General features: G+C 42.5%; 1 pseudogene; it reads right to left on the bottom strand.

The window, feature by feature from the left end:
- Nucleotides 1-2,857: 2,857 nt before the first annotated feature.
- Nucleotides 2,858-2,975, bottom strand: LOC124621171 (annotated as a pseudogene).
- Between the last annotated feature and the right edge of the window lie 9,119 nt (nucleotides 2,976-12,094).

Genomic DNA, 12,094 nt, shown 5'->3' with positions numbered 1-12,094 from the left:
AGAGCACAGCGCTCTGCCGACCGTCGTCAGTTTTCATGACCGGAGCCGCTACTTCTTAAAACCATCACTGCACAAAAAGTCTGGGCATGCTCCTGAAACTGACCAAAAATTTAAAAAAAATTTCTTGATCTATAGAAAAGAGCATTTCATGCTGATTTCAAAAATGTATAGTTTATGGACATTATCATTTTCCGTTCGTTCTAAAATTAAGGTTGAACGTAATGTTGCACAGGACCCATGCCCATCTGTCAGTTTGAAGTGCGTCAGAATACGTGATGCATTATTTTGTTCTTCCGTTTTCCGCTTCGTTAGTTACGGATAGTTAACACAAGTGTACTCCAGAAGGCACTCATTCCCGGAACCAAAGTCAAGGCATGTCTAGGAGGCTATGGTTAGAATACAAACAAAGATCAGAGAATATATGATTTCGGAATTTCAAACGCGTGTGTTTTTGTAGTTATTGTGTGTTGTTTTGTTTCTGTGTGTGTGTTTCATGTGCTACATATGCCTTGAGTAAAGAAATTTAGCCCCAAACGAAAGTTTCGAGGCAACCGGTTCCAAACACAACCGAATAATACATATCAGTTGCTTCAAAAGTCGCCCGCGGAAATTGTGTCTACAGACGTAAACTTTCGCTTTCTGAATGTAATAAGAACAAGCCTAATAGTATTATGAGCAGCAGTAACGATAGAAATGTTATTGTGAACGTAAATATGCTGTCAAGACTTATGAAGAGTGCTGTGAAACGTAAGTACTGCAATTGTGAAGATATTGTTGACGTTCCTGAGGACATTTCATCAAGGAAGGGTCTTTCAAGTCGGCTAGTTATTGCCTGTAACTTGTGTCAGATGCACAGTGATACTATGACATCGCCAGTAACTGATAGTCAACATTACAGTGTAAATATTCAGCTTGCTTATGCAATGCGATGTATTGGAAGGGGAAGGAGAGCTGCCCAGACTTTTTGTGCAGTGATGGTTTTGCCTCCACCACCTCCACTGAGGTTTGACGGATACAATAAATTAATACATAATGCGTTATGTGGTGTAAGTGAACATTCAATGAAAAGAGCAGCAGAAGAAGCAGTAGCCTTGTCTGAGAATACGGACATTGTAGCAGCATTTGATGGATCTTGGCAGAAGGCAGGTCATACTTCTCTGAATGGGGTTGTAACTGCCGCATTTATTGAAACTGGTAAGATACTAGATTATGAATGTATAACAAAGCACTGCCAGTGTTGTTCAAGTAAATTTATTGGCACCCATGTTTGTGTAAAGAACTTTGATGGCCCAAGTGGAAACAAGGAAACGAAAGGAGTTCTAAACATTTTTAGAAGATCAGAGGTCAGTCCTGGTGTGAAGTATGTAGTGTACCTTGGGGATGGAGACTGTGAAGGACAGACTACTGTTGTTAATGACAGACCATATGGGGACACACCGATAGAAAAGCTTGAATGTGTGGAGTATGTACAAAAAAGAATGGGAGCTCGGCTGAGAAAATCATACAAATACTTCAGTGGAAAAAAACTGCCAGTCAGAAAACACGTAGGTGATCCAGGTCATCTTAAAAAAAAGTGAAACTGATTCTTTAACTCAGTATTGTGGACTAGCAATAAGGAGAAATGTAGGAGATTTGGAGAACATGAGACGAGCTGTTTGGACAACATAGTTTCACAAAGTGTCGACAGATGAAACCCCAGAGCATGGTTTGTGTCCAAAAGGGAAAGATTCGTGGTACAAATACTGAATAAACAATCCTACAGGCATACAATATACCCACAAGCACTCCTTAGCACGTGCTGTAATGGAGGTAATTAGGCCTATAATAGGGACTTGGAAAATAAAAATCTACTTAGGAAATGTAAGCATGGTCTCTCTCAGAATGCAAATGAAAGCTTCAACAGCTGTATATGGGAGATAATACCCAAAACTGTATTTGTTGGACTGATAGCGCTGAAGATTGGTGTAATGGATGCAAATGATAACATTCAATGATGGTGCAATTTCAAGGGTCAATGTTATGAAGAAATTCAATATGCAGATGGGAAGGAATATGGCTTCAGATCTAACTGCTATTGATAAGCGGCGGGTACCCGAAGCAGAGACAGCTGCAGAAGCTGCTACCAAGGAGTCAAGGATAAAGAAAAGACTGAAGAGAAAGAGTGTGGAGGTTAAGGAAACAGGAGGACAACTGGAGTATGCAGCTGAAATGTTCTAAAAGAGCATAGTGGTAAGTTAATAAATCTTCTTTTGCGATTTACCGAATACTTGAATTTTAATCATTCAGGTACACTTTTCTTCTAAATGACTGAAGTTAAACTCACAAAAATTGGTACAGATATTTACAATGACCTCCTCTACCTCCCTTGCTTACTATAACATGATGATAATGATGTAGGTGCTAATTGTGCTACATTTTAAATATTTTTGTTATAGTAAAATAAATTATTTGTCTTTTTCGCAGATCAGCATCAGGGAAGGAAATTGGAGGCATAAAACACTTATGTGAATGTTGTCTGTACTCTGACTATTTTTCCAAGCTGAGCAGTCAGTGGTTCCAAAGAAAATGGAATCGCAGTGAAATAGTGTTCGGTTTTTTTACTATTGTAAATATTGTTGTCAGTACCAAAATGCAATAAATGTCTCAATTATTATTTATTTATTTACATTTTTTTTTTTTGGGAAATGATTTGACTAATGACCCGAATTGTGTGTAACAATTTTGAGCTATCTCTCATTTACAGATCAGCTGCATTATGAGGGTGAAGATACTGCTAAAAGTGCAGCCCGGTTAGGGGAGTGTGCCCTTAATTATGAAGCTCCTCAACTTGCCTCACAAGGTGAGAGTGCACCGCGCTTGCCAACAGCGCTCGGCAGACCGAACGGTCACCCATCGAAGTGCTAGCCAAGCCCAACAGCGCGTAACTTCGGTGATCTGACGGGAACCGGTTTTACCACTGCGGCAAGGCCGCTGGCGTCATTTCGGTTAACTGCTGTTTCCAACTGGATTCCTGGTACACATTCGAGGGGGCCAGTCTCGCAACATCCCGAAACATTAACGAACCAAGAGCCAGTCCCATAATAATTGCCTTTCCTCATTCATGCTATCATGTGTCATTTTACCTTGCATTAAATTAGACTTTCAGTTCCAGCCTTGTGTTAATTGCTAATTCCAACAGCCAGGCTTCTTTTTCTTTCCACTGGCCCATCAAGTATTCGGATGATGTCCAGAAGAAGCTACTTAAAGATTCTCAAAATGATGAAAATCAAACGTTACCGAAAAAAAAACATAACTGAATTTTCTCATTTTGAGAATACTGAAGGGCGATTTGCTTCAATTGTAAAACGCATTCAACAACCAATATCGCATAAAACGTTTCTTTATTCAAGTCTGCCGGTTTTAACAGACTACGCCACTAGATGGCTCTTACACGAGAATCTTGTAACAGATCTTAAATACCTCTCTTTTCATATCTGTTACAGGATTCTGTTGCAAGAGCCATCTAGTGCTTCAGTACACTATGCAAATGTTATCTTTGCAATAATATGTGTCAGTTGTACCCTAAACGCCATTTAAAGTGGATTTGTACCGTTTAGAATACGACCAGCGTATCTAAACAGAAGTGCTATTGTGTACCGTGTTTATATGATGTAACAAGCATTTGTAAGAAATATGTATACGGACATGAACTTTTGCGCAGGTTGTTTTATGGTTTTAAATATTTTAGCGATGACAGACATTTTACAAGTGCTGATTTTTATGTACTTGACATCTTGTGTGTGAGGCTCAGCGTAAAATGAACGTGTTTTACAACACAAGATTTTAAGGTATGTAAATGTACAGGTCTACGTCCGGTTCTTGTAATACCAAACTAAAACTCTTATATCAAATGTTGCATCTTAACTTGTGAGACATATCCCATGTATATACACTTTCTTACAGACTTAAGGATGACAGCGTAGTCTGTTGAAACAGATTATCTTAAATAAGGAAATATTTTATGCGGTCTTAAATCCTTTTTTTTTTTTTCGTAAATACTTTTTCTGCTACAAGCATCGGAAACGAGGACTCTCTGGTTTTGATAGACACATAGAGTCTCAGTCACGGCCAGTTATTTATATTTAGGAGACTAACGTCCACATTTCTTTTTATATCAGACACTACCACATAAAACAATACGAGTGATATCCGTGTCTGCTATACCTTGGCCATCTTGAGATTCATCTAGTCGTAAGCACCATTTCACGGCCATGAGTTGTCATTAAAAATCTAAGATTTTGAAAATTGTTGTCGAAACTCGTTATGTTTGTTGTCGTAGTATTATATAAGTGGTTGATTGTGAAATGAAAAATATGAGGAACAATAACGTTAGCCTCTCTTCTCCATAGACAGAATGTCGATTTACCAAAAAGAGTGTAAGTACTGATGAAGTTTACGTCGCAACATGGTATTTTTAGAATGCTTTGCAGCGTGGATTCATCTGGTATCTTGAAGAAGTAGACTGTTCCCTCAGTATCGATGAGCGCTCCACAAAATGTCATTGGTCTCGGTGAAGGATCTATAAAAAACTCTGGGAGGTTCTGATTTTACGTAAAGTCAACGAACGGACCCGAACATTCCGTAATGTACAAAGTAGGAACTCCGCATAAAAACCCGTAGTACTCGCACATTAGGAAACGTATTCATTTATGACAATGCAATCACAGTAACGTTTGACAGGCACATCCGCTTGCAAATGAGACGTTGGGATGACCCCTCCCTTCCCCTTTATGTTTGTTGTCGTAGTATTATATAAGTGGTGGATTGTGAAATGTGAATCAAGACTCCTTAAACAAAGTAAGAGACCGTACCCTGACACAGGCTCCGTATTAGACTTTACATCGAAAACGCTAAAATGCTCCAGTATCAGCCGCTTTCGTAACTCACGGCTATTGAGAATATGTAACGCAGCATAAACAGGGCGTTCCAAGGGGAACTGTCAATATTCAGTGACATGACAGGAACCATCGTTCGAAGCAGAAAGGTCAAGTAACACGCGCTCTAAAATGCACGTCTTAAGAGATATCCGCACTTCATCTTCGATAATGTGAAACAAACCTCTTCTACAGCAATCTCTTTGCTTTCTACATTTTCGGAGAAGGTATTATTGATGAAAACAAGAAAAAGTTGTCTAGTAAACATGGGCTCTAAAGCGCTTAACATCTATGAGCACTTGTTCAGAACAAGGGTGGTGTTTCACAACAGCGAAAAAGAAAGAGTGCTCGTATTTCTTAAGGTAAGCACCTTAGTGTCCATATCTACCGGACATTTTAAAATGTGGATAGCAAAGAACTTGCAATCTCCACCATATGTACAATACATTGTATCATATCCTGGAAGATCATTCCAGCAACATGCAGAAAGTGGCGCACTGACATTTCAATAATAAAACAACATTTACATAAAATATCATGCACTGACTGTGGAAGTCGTGCTCACGCAGTAGATGAAAGGAGTTCATTTCATGTATACATGGTATTTTATGTAAATGTTATTTTATTATTGACATGACAATACATCACTTTGTGCATGTCCCTGGAATGACGTTTCAGGACTTAACACGATGTATTGTACATATGATGGAGATGTATTTAGATGTATTTGCATAAAATGTGATAATAGCTACTTGGATTTGACGGAAAGAGGTATCAAAAATAAAATTATAATTAGCAATCTTGGCTATTGAAGTTTTTACTTCTATATTTCACAAAATCCAGATTAATTTGACGACCCCGTGAAGACACGTCATAAAGCCAGCAAAAAGAAGGAAGACTACGATATTAGCACAAGTACTCAAACAGATGAACCACAAGGGCGCCCGTGACTACCGCCAGGACGAAGAAGGGCAAGGTCTGCCTTACTGCTCCTGTCGGCAAGACGTTCAGCTGCGTGACGTCACCTAGCCACTGGCGGCCACAGCCCTCCTTAATGCCTGGCGACACTTCCTCGCGACGATGTCGAATCCCACAGTGGACTCAATTGGCGGCTATCTTTGCATACGGTCGCGGTCGCTCCCAACGTGTCGGGCCATCAGTCACGAATTGTCATTCAGCGAACGTTAATCAGCCCACTTAAGCAGAAGCAGTTGGTCGTTAGCATATGACCCCCAGTGCCACCTCTGGCCGCTTCCTGCCCACTTAGCTGCGTCGTGGCGCGCGGCAGCTCGAAGGCGCGGTTACCTGCAGCCGCCGACTTGAGTACAGTACATACGTGTAAGCAGACTGAAATGGGATCGGTGATGTTGTGATAAAAGTACAGAAACAATGAAGAAGTCGTAGCAAACTATTTCGCACCACGTCTTCGACAATGTCGTTTGAATCTGTTAATCTTAAGATGACCGTAGTAAGAGAATTAGTAAAACATAATAAAAACAACAATAACGTAAACGCGCTGAAATAAAAAATACACAGTTCATAACAATTTCTATAAAAAACTGTGTGAATTTCACTGCTGTCTGATGTTTGTGGATAAGAGCAGATTCACTGAACAAAAGTGAGACGCTAACTGCAAGAGATGAGACACAACGCCACGCTAACAAAAATTAAAACCATTTTAAAACTGTACACCCGATTCGAGCTGCATATGAGGTTTTTTTTTTTTTTTCTTGCATACCGACGCCTTCGACAAGCGCCACCCACAGAGCAAGTCGCGCACTCCCTTCGAACTTATGGGCTTTGTGCGCGCCATAGAAGCTATCGAGACGTGACTGCTCATGCAAGTTTCGAATATTTCTCTCCTGTGCTTGATGTGGTAGTTTCATTCAAATTCTAAGGCACTGATCCAACATCATACTCGTCTCTGAATAAATTTATACCGCAAAAGTTTTCTGTTTCTCATGTTCCTTATGTTTATAAAGTAATCATTTTGTCGTTTCACGTCTTGTTGTTTTCTTTTGAAATGTCATGTCGTGCTATTTAGTTTCTACTTCTTTCTATTGTCATCAGCTTTCGAGTTGTTTACCTTGTGTGTTGCGCGCAATTAACAAGACTGCTCATGAATGTGTGTATGATATAGCTTCAACTCTGACGAGGGGAGAAAACTGGCAGAGCAGATAGCAAAACACTTCCATCCTACAGCAGTAACATTTACGTTGTTAACACGTATCAGCTTGCAGTATACTGCTATCAAGTCAATTAAAGATTCCAAGAACTTAGGTTTATGACTAAGAAATGACCTACAACTGACATACTCATTTTTGAAAGGACCTTATTCCCAAGTCTTAAGTTTTCAGGAACGAAGGAAAACATCCGACGGGTGAGTATATGGATTGTAACGTGATGGGTCTTCTAGTAGTTAAAGAACAGAACGAAATTGATATTTTGCTATTACTGCAGTTGCTAAGTTTCGCAATTTCGATGAAACAAACTCCAAACTCTTCGAATAAGTCCCTTTCTTCAGAAAGTGATTCACATGCAAGGTCAAGTTACGGTTTTGGTAGTATTTTAAGGTGTTTCTTCATATTTTCAAAGTACTAAAACTCTAATCAAAGTGCTTACAAAAATGGTTTCATTGATCAGAAACATCAGCAGCAATCCTATGTACAGGCCATTTCACCAAATCATTATACAAATATCTAAATTCATATGGACTACAAGTAAACGTTGAGTGTCTTGCATTTTGTTCCTGTGAATGCCTTTCCACAATTAAATACAATAGAAACTTTCTGAAATAAAAGATAGATTGTATGTTTCTGTAATCTTCCTATGTATACAGAAGCCACAACTAATGAATGAAACTTACTACGTTCAAAATGCTTTAACGAAGATGGTTGAAACCTGACTTTCTGGCATTTTGAAACATGTCTTTCTCGTGATTCGATCGAGAACCCCATTCCTGTAGCATATTCGCCACCGCTAAGAGAAGCTGTAGATATCTTCAGTCTCTTTTAGTTTTATGGTGAACTTAGGATTTTTGTAAGCATTGGCAATCATTTCACAGTACTCTTCCAACGTATAAATTCTATCAGGTCTTCTGGTTACCCGTCCCACCGTGAAAATAACCCGTCACGGACATTATACGAATGTCCACGAATAGGAAAAAATTGTTCCACTATATCAAAAGGTTTAGAGTCCACCAAAGATGTGCATACTCGAATTATACAGTGATTCTTATTTTGCCCAATGCATCCGTCGGAAAGCAAACATGGTCTTTTGACATTTTCTAGTACGTTTTCTTTTATACACTCCTGGAAATGGAAAAAAGAACACATTGACACCGGTGTGTCAGACCCACCATACTTGCTCCGGACACTGCGAGAGGGCTGTACAAGCAATGATCACACGCACGGCACAGCGGACACACCAGGAACCGCGGTGTTGGCCGTCGAATGGCGCTAGCTGCGCAGCATTTGTGCACCGCCGCCGTCAGTGTCAGCCAGTTTGCCGTGGCATACGGAGCTCCATCGCAGTCTTTAACACTGGTAGCATGCCGCGACAGCGTGGACGTGAACCGTACGTGCAGTTGACGGACTTTGAGCGAGGGCGTATAGTGGGCATGCGGGAGGCCGGGTGGACGTACCGCCGAGTTGCTCAACACGTGGGGCGTGAGGTCTCCACAGTACATCGATGTTGTCGCCAGTGGTCGGCGGAAGGTGCACGTGCCCGTCGACCTGGGACCGGACCGCAGCGACGCACGGATGCACGCCAAGACCGTAGGATCCTACGCAGTGCCGTAGGGGACCGCACCGCCACTTCCCAGCAAATTAGGGACACTGTTGCTCCTGGGGTATCGGCGAGGACCATTCGCAACCGTCTCCATGAAGCTGGGCTACGGTCCCGCACACCGTTAGGCCGTCTTCCGCTCACGCCCCAACATCGTGCAGCCCGCCTCCAGTGGTGTCGCGACAGGCGTGAATGGAGGGACGAATGGAGACGTGTCGTCTTCAGCGATGAGAGTCGCTTCTGCCTTGGTGCCAATGATGGTTGTATGCGTGTTTGGCGCCGTGCAGGTGAGCGCCACAATCAGGACTGCATACGACCGAGGCACACAGGGCCAACACCCGGCATCATGGTGTGTGGAGCGATCTCCTACACTGGCCGTACACCACTGGTGATCGTCGAGGGGACACTGAGTAGTGCACGGTACATCCAAACCGTCATCGAACCCATCGTTCTACCATTCCTAGACCGGAAAGGGAACTTGCTGTTCCAACAGGACAATGCACGTCCGCATGTATCCCGTGCCACCCAACGTGCTCTAGAAGGTGTAAGTCAACTACCCTGGCCAGCAAGATCTCCGGATCTGTCCCCCACTGAGCATGTTTGGGACTGGATGAAGCGTCGTCTCACGCGGTCTGCACGTCCAGCACGAACGCTGGTCCAACTGAGGCGCCAGGTGGAAATGGCATGGCAAGCCGTTCCACAGGACTACATCCAGCATCTCTACGATCGTCTCCATGGGAGAATAGCAGCCTGCATTGCTGCGAAAGGCGGATATACACTGTACTAGTGCCGACATTGTGCATGCTCTGTTGCCTGTGTCTATGTGACTGTGGTTCTGTCAGTGTGATCATGTGATGTATCTGACCCCAGGAATGTGTCAATAAAGTTTCCCCTTCCTGGGACAATGAATTCACGGTGTTCTTATTTCAATTTCCAGGAGTGTATAATAAAATGGGAAGGAGCAAACTTCATTTCTTCCTTTGTTCGCAATGCCTTCATGATAAACAAGCATTACACACTCATTGTTCTTCTGGTCTCATTGTTCTTCTGGTTATGGACACAAAATACATTTACCCATAGCCGCCAACGGTACAGTATATCCTGTAAACGGATTTTTGACAGTGCCAAGTTTTTCGTGAAGTTAAAACAAATACCTAGAAGTGAATCAATATGTTTGCATTCATCTTCAGAATTTTCATGCTCCTGGAGAACTTGTCACCACGGCGTTTATGTACAACAGCTCAACAGCGGGTACTCTTTTAGCTGTATTGTTCAGCATAGGATTTTTCATTTTTTATGTGAGTGCGTTATTCATAATGTGTGGAATAAAGTCCTTATCATGTAGAAAGGTGTATTTATGTCTACAGAATCTGTTACCATTCTTAAATCATTTTGTCAAAAATGTCTGTATAATTGCAGGTAACAAATATTTGAAAAGTAAATGTAATTACAAAATAGCTGTACCTACATGTTGATCAAGACTACTATCACAAAATTTGTAGTTTGATTCTTCAACCCAAAAAGAGAGTAAGGTGTCATGTTCATGTAGGTACGAAACTACTTTTTTCCTTACTTTTATGAAGAGGTTATTTATTGTTCAATTACTGGTGGGCCTGCTGATGAACTGTCCCAGGCCATCTACAGAAGATAGAACAAGGTTGACTGGGTGTTGTGTGATGTCCTTAGGTTAGTTAGGTTTAAGTAGTTCTAAATTCTAGGGGACTGATGACCATAGATGTTAAGTCCCATAGTGCTCAGAGCCATTAGAACAATTTTTTTTTTTTTTTAGAACAAGGTTGATCATAAGCAACATGTGTGATGCAACACATTATTTGACTGTGCCGTTACTGTCACATTTCCCTACACAACGTTGTTCCATTCTACACCCGTGTTTCATGGTTATTATTTTGTAAATACTACACTTGTGTGCTTAACCCAGCAGGTTAGCCGAGAGCGCTAATGCACTGCTTCCTGGACTCGTGTAGGCGCAAAGGCCCCAGATCGAATCCGCCAGGCGGATTCCCGACGTCGGTCGGTGTGCCGGCCAGCCTGGATGTGGTTTTTAGGTGGTTTTCCACATCCCGCTAGGTGAATACCGGGCTGTTCCCCACGTTCCGCCTCAGTTACACGACTCGCAGACATCTGCACACGTTCGCACTATTGCATGACTTACACTAGATGCAGACAGCAGGGGTACACTAATTCCATCCCCCGGTGGGGGGAGGGGGGGGGGAGGGGGTTACGGGGTGGTGGCAGGAAGGGCATCCGATCCGGCCACCCCTTTCAACTAACCTTGCCAAATCCGTTCCTAACAATACCGACCGTGCGTCAGCGCGGGATATGGCACCAGTGAAAGAAGACACTTGTGTGCTTAGGGGAAAAGCTTTGCTTTTTTCGCTCTGGGATGGTGCTGTACCACTGTGGTCTCAGAATCCTATTGTTGGCAGAAGGTAGACAGGATTCTCATTAGGAAAGGCTCAACTCCCTACGGAGATGGGCAGTTTTCGCGGAAGTGAGGTCGCTGCCTGCTTATGCTACTGTGGACAGAGACGGTACCCGGGCCTTGCTCTGGGCAGGGTGGCACCGTACCGCCACAGCCATCGCCAAAGAGTCATTGAGTTCGACGTTTTTGCCTTTTCTGTGCGGACATCAAAGGCTAAGGTGCCGCGGCGCTCCCCATCCGGTGCGAGAACAAGTGTTGCTTTCGATTCAAAATTCTGGTTACCTACTCGAACTGAGTCACCCAGCCACCAAGTTTGGTGCGAAAGGCCTGACCAGTCGAGGAAGCACTGCACTAGGCTGGTCATGACCACAGGTTTGTTGGTGTGCCTTCTTCACTTCAAGGATGGGCAGTTTCTGGTGTGTTTCCCTGTTTTTCTCTGCTTGGAGTCACACTGAAAACAGCACTGTAGAGATTTTTCGAAAGCTGAGTGTGGACGGCTTTGAACTCAAGATTCTGGGAGTTTATCCCTGCTCCGTCATAAAGAAGGAACCGTCTCCAGCCGCCGTCTGATGCACACTGTCACACACTAGCTGATTTGTAGAAATGTTAACTCACGCAAATGACGGCAGTGCCATCTACATTCTGAGCAGCTCCTTAGTTCCTTACTTTGCAATGCAACTTGTGTTGCTTAGTTTGATTATAGTTTATGGGATATTTTTGTATCATTAACTTTCTATTTCACGAGCTGTCCACATGAGCAGAGTTTGTTGTGCTTTCTCCATACAGTCTTCCACATTGTTTGATACCTCTTCACAGTAGTAGAGTCATTTTGTAATCTGACTTGAGTTTTAGAGAACTTCGCTCTCTGTTAATTCTACTGCGATTCATGTCAATCATCAGAGCGAATAAACACCTCATAATCCTAGTCTTGACATAGTTTTCAAGACTCTAC

Source organism: Schistocerca americana, chromosome 6, assembly GCF_021461395.2.
Source record: "Schistocerca americana isolate TAMUIC-IGC-003095 chromosome 6, iqSchAmer2.1, whole genome shotgun sequence".
NCBI classification, from domain to species: domain Eukaryota; kingdom Metazoa; phylum Arthropoda; class Insecta; order Orthoptera; family Acrididae; genus Schistocerca; species Schistocerca americana.
Note: the sequence above shows the minus strand (reverse complement) of the source record. Positions and strands in the feature narration are given on the sequence as shown.